The following is a 6,005-nucleotide window of genomic DNA, read 5'->3' as shown; positions in this document are numbered from 1 at the left end:
GCTGACTTTTAGACTGAGACACTGTCATGCATTGTCTGTCATAAACATATTTGATTTTCATGATGAGTTTTAGACTGAGACATTGTCATGCATAAACATATTTGATTTTCATGATGATTTTTAGACTGAGACAATGTCATGCATTTTCTATAATAAACATATTTGATTTTCATGATGATTTTTAGACTGAGACAATGTCATGCATTGTCTGTCATAAACATATTTGATTTATTGCTGACTTTTAGACTGAGGCACTGTTATGCATTGTCTGTCACAAACATATTTGATTTCCATGCTGACTTTTAGACTGAGACAATGTCATGCATTGTCTGTCATAAACATATTTGATTTCCTTGCTTTCTTTTAGACTGAGACACTGTCATGCATTGTCTGTCACAAACATATTTGATTTCCATGCTGACTTTTAGACTGAGGCACTGTTATGCATTGTCTGTCACAAGCATTTGATTCCCATGCCGACTTTTAGACTGAGGCACTGTTATGCATTGTCTGTCACAAACATTTGATTTCATGCTGACTTTTAGACTGAGGCACTGTTATGCATTGACTATTATAAATATATTTGATTCCTGTGATTTTAGACTAGAGCATGCTGGGTCTGACCTTTAGACCAAGACCCTGCCATGAATTCACTAGCATAAACATATTTAGCTTTTGGTAATCTTGCGTGACAGGTGACACGATGGATTAAAAATCAATTTAGCTTTTGGAAAGTTCATGATTACATTTAAAAAAATTACTTACAAAAGTGGTTTCCGACATAATTAGGTATATACACACATTTCATATACTGCAACTTTAGCTTTGAAATTTGACATCGGGACTCCTTAGAATGTGTCAGAAAACACCTGTAGGAAAAACAAAACAATCGTAAACCATCATCTGAAGTTTACCTTGCATTATACAGTTATAGTTCAAACGTAAACAGTGTCCAGAAACAGAAAATCAGGTACGAAATTATTGATTACACTTAGATTACACAGTGGGGTTCAGTAAGGGATATAGGTAAATGCTGCGAAATTAGTTTGTCTCAAGGGAGATAAATGGAGGAAAATGTTATATATAAAAAATAATATCCAGGAATGTCTGATTATTAGCCTTAAAATATGTGTACGTTATGACAGAACAAATTCCAAATTTCATTTCCTTAATGAATCCCTGCAAAATAGTCTTGAAATGTTGATGTTATGTGGACAGATTTGTCAATTTAGTAATTGCTTTTCATCATATATGAATGTAATTAGCCAGATTGTTGATTTTTGCAGGACAAATACTTATTATTTATTCCAGAATCTGATATTATCTGATTTTGTAATTTAATAAATGCAATTGTGGGAGGAAGTGTCCTTTTTCTTTATATATCATTCCTTGTTTTGTTGTTGCCTGATCGTTTACTATTTCCTTTGTTTTTGTTGATGGTCATTAACTATTCACGTCATCGTTGTTGTCTGGTTGTTAACTATTTGCGTTATTGTTGTTGTATGGTCGTTAACTATTCACGTTGTTGTTGTATGGTTGTTAACTATTCGCGTTGTTGTTGTTGTCTGGTTGTTAACTATTCACTTTGTTGTTGTTGATGGTCGTTAACAATTTGCCTTTTGTTGTATGGGGGTTAACTATTCGCGTTGTTGTTGTCTGGTTGTTAGCTATTCGCGTAGTTGTTGCATGGTCGTTAACTATTCGCGTTGTTGTATGGTTGTTAACTATTCGCGTTGTTGTTGTATGGTTGTTAGCTATTCGCGTAGTTGTTGCATGGTCGTTAACTATTCTCGTTGTTGTTTGGTTGTTAACTATTTGCGTTGTTGTTGCATGGTCGTTAACTATTCGCGTTGTTGTTGTTTGGTTGTTAACTATTCGCGTTGTTGTTGCATGGTTGTTAACTATTCGCGTTGTTGTATGGTTGTTAACTATTCGCGTTGTTGTTGTCTGGTTGTTAACTATTCGCGTTGTTGTATGGTTGTTAACTATTCGCATTGTTGTTGTTGTTTGGTTGTTAAATATTTGCTTGCAGCAACCACTGCATATTCATTGATTGTCATGTGATAAACAGTAATTTACCAGAAAATTATGTCCTTACCAACATTATTCTTGAATATGTTGCTATGTAATGAATTGCTCTTGTTTTATCATAGATCAGTCCTATTTTCTGTCCTTGTTTTCTTCTAGACCCTGTTTCAAAATAGAGAGATTACCTACTAATGTATTTTGGAAGTCCTGTCACTATTCTTGCCACTTTCAGCTGTGGTTTTTCCATTTTGTCTTTCTGAATCGATCAACGAGCATCGGTCCCAGACTACGTTGGTGCATTTAAAGCTAGACCTGATATAACTTATATAGTTCTGATAACATTTTCCTTCTTAGTTAGCATTTTAGTTTTCATTGACTAGCTATTTGAGAAGATGTGATTTGTAAAATACTAGCAGTGTGACAAGTCCATTTGGTATTTGCAGAAAGCAATAATCCTAGATGGGAAATGAGAATTCACATATTTAAATTCGATATTATCAAAAACAAGTTCATGATTATTTGTTAAGTTTTTGTTTGTGATAGACATAACCCACTTGATTTTTCTGGATTAACCTTTAAGAGATCTTTCTTGCACCAGTTGTACAGTTTCATTAGATCATTATTCATGACAGTTTCATGTTCAGCACACTAAGGAGATGAATAATGCACAGATGCGTCATTTGCAAACAGATGAGCGAGAGAGCTCATACCATCGGTAATCTCATTTACATAGATTTAAAATAAGAGTGGCCTAAGCAAGGATCTTTGCAGCACACCAGCATTTATAATCATTTGCCGTGAATAGGTATCATGCAAAACTACATTTGCTTTCTATTACATAAATAATTTCAAACCATTTTATCAGGTTACCTGAAACACTGTATTCCTTCAGTTTAAAGCCTATGTGCCAACCCCCAAGCTTTTGATAGATTGGGAAATACAAAACAAGAAAGAAGAGATTGTTCCAAGTGGGTGCTCTCCAGTTATTATGTACTTTTGAGAGAGTGACGTATGTAAGGTGAAGTTGTTTGCATTTAAAACAAGCACATTGGAGAGAATGTTGGCATACTTCTATGCTACATTATTGTAATGTGGATGATTTTTCTTTGGATATTGTACTTTTGGAAATTGTACATGATCTAAGCACACTGCTAACTAAAATGACTGCTCCCTTGTGCAAAAAAAAAATCAGTTTGAATTAGTCAAAAGTACACTATCCACAGCAGGTATTAAAATAGGGAAAATGAATTTTGCCAAACTAGACAATACCAGTTTATGAAAGTGCAATAATTGAGTTACCAAATATATAAAATGTAAAATAAAGTTATCGGCTCTTTTTTTACACAATTTACTTCTGAAGTTAAAGAAGTGAAAATAACCAAGTGGAGCTAGTATTTTTTCGAAAGTTGCACATCTGGAGTAAGGCCAAGCTGTATACTCTATAACCCATATTAAATCCATCAATCATATTCCAAAATAAAGGGAATTAAAGGGTCTTTGAATTATACCTAAGATATACATTGTTAGTTTTTAATAGCCAGTAAAACCAGTGAGGATAGTGGAAGAAATTATTTTTCTTTAAAATTCTAAACCTACGCAAAATAAGAAGCTGTAGAGCGCCACCTAATGAACTGCAAATAATATGATACATTTCAATATGTTTAAAAATAGTGGAGTGAAGGAATCCTGATTGATACTTATAGAAAGACGATTTGTATGAAAGTAATTACATGTATATACTTGTAACAAAATGCATCTTTCAAGTAGAGAGATTGGTCTATAATTGGCAATTGCGTTAGGATCACCTTTTTGTAGGAAGGGGAGGGATGTGCTTAAGTTTCCATTAATCTGGAAATTATTTTCCTTCAATGTTTGAATAAAAAGCATTGATACTGGTTCCGCTATTGTTTGACTGACACATTTAAGCATTTTATGACTTAAACCATAAGGGCCCATTGGCTTTATTGAGAGAAATGGAATTTATAAGATCTTTAATTTCTTTTTCACGAATAGCAATTTCGTTTAGGGTATCAAAGAATCTTTTCTGAAACATAGGGAGAGGAACATTACTATTATCAACAGTTGAAACTGAGGTAAAATGATCATTTAGCAAGTTAGCTTTTTTATCATAGATGCAAACTGAAGCGTTATTTCTTGTACATAAAAGTGATGGAAGAGAATTTGAAAGATTTATCTCATTTAAAAAAGATTTTGTAATTTCTCAAAATGTTTTAGGAGTATTTTTTCAGGTCTGAAAGATGTACATCAGTATTATCCATATTTGACTTGTTGACACATTTTTCATATTGTTTACCATATTCCTGATTTGCTTGAATTTGTTCTAGTCGATTGGCATATCATGGTTATTGGCAAATGCTCCATCCCTTTTCCTTATCATTTTTCATAATTGGCAGTCACACCACCGTTTATCGGTTGAGCGAATTTTTACGGTTTTACAAGGAATACCAAAGTCGAGATATAATAGTATCTTTGTAAATATATCAGTTACTATATCAATATCGCTTGGTGTTAGCAATAGCTCTGCGCACCGAATTCCTGTTATTAGAGAGTTCAATTTGTTAAAATAGCTTTGTTTTAAATTCAAACAGGGCACATGTAGGTCACTTGGAGGTGCATGTTAACACCGATTGCAACATTAGATTATCATAATTAAAAATGCTCTATAAATTTTTAAGATGTCTGTGTGAATTGTATTTGTACCACTACTTACAAAGATTGGATCAACCTTGGTTTTGGCAGTAGAAGTAACTCATATAGGATTTGTTATTACATTTCATGGACTATATAATTCCATTTAATTAACTAAATTTGCAAAAGTAGAAGGCACCAGTAAATCAGGGTTTTAGTCCCCATACTAATAATAATTGTCACTAACAATACAAACTGAAGCTTTAAAACTTTTGCAGAAAATGGTTGGAGAGAAGTTTGATCTGCACCCTACCCAGAGAGTAAGGTAATCTCAATCCATATTAGTTCAGTGTCGTGATAGCCACAGTTCATATTGTCCAGATGTTTGCAAATTAGCTAATAAGAAATGTATACCATGAAGCCGCTTCTGTGACAGTTTGTATCTTTCTAAAACGTTCTTTAAATGTGTTTCACTAAGACATAAAATTTACCAATTCTTCCTCTATATTTTTAAAGTAATCTAGTTTTCATCGGATGCTCCTAATATTTAAATGAAGTAAAGCAATTTCATTACCTTCAATAGGTCATGAGTTTGTTGCAGTATCCCCGCAAAGAGTTAGAAAGAGTGAAATCATTAAAATAAATGGAGTACTCTCGATTAATAGCAATGCAACAGCTGCATTTGATTGCTTATAAAACGTGTTTTGAGATGTATTTGTAACGTTGATTTTCATGGTTTTACCGCAAAACACTGAACGATTATTAAATACAACGATGAATTGTCAATCTACAACAAACTCATACTGATTTGTGCCCCCGGATTTCTCGGGACACTCTCAAATGATCTTTTAGTTTGTACACCATTTATAGTCTCTAATTTTCCCTCCAAGAATGGCCTTTCATTTGTTTTGATGCGTATGATGGTACTGTCCTGAACTTGGCTTTTCTGTGTCAGGTTCTTCATTAACTGATTGAATGTGTATGATGGTACTGTCCTGAACTTGGCTTTCCTCCCGGTCGGGTTATTCATTAACTGATTGAATGTCATGATCGCTTGAAGCTCTACGTCAACTTCGTTTCATAATGAAGGCAAATAAAGATACAGAAATTCACGTTGCTGTTAGTTGTTTCAATTGCACGCATTTTCCTACCTGAAAATTGAGTACTAAATTAAAAAAGTCGAGACAATACATAACAACACTCTTCAAAAAATACAAAGATGTTAATCTGTGTTTACAAGACCATAGGTTAACGCTAAAAAGCACCAAAATGAACGTTCCTAAGTTTATATCTCTTATGCTGGTGATCAGACCTATTAAAATTACATA

Source organism: Sinohyriopsis cumingii, chromosome 10 (genome assembly GCF_028554795.1).
Source record: "Sinohyriopsis cumingii isolate HCF-2022 chromosome 10, ASM2855479v2, whole genome shotgun sequence".
NCBI classification, from domain to species: domain Eukaryota; kingdom Metazoa; phylum Mollusca; class Bivalvia; order Unionida; family Unionidae; genus Sinohyriopsis; species Sinohyriopsis cumingii.
Note: the sequence above shows the minus strand (reverse complement) of the source record.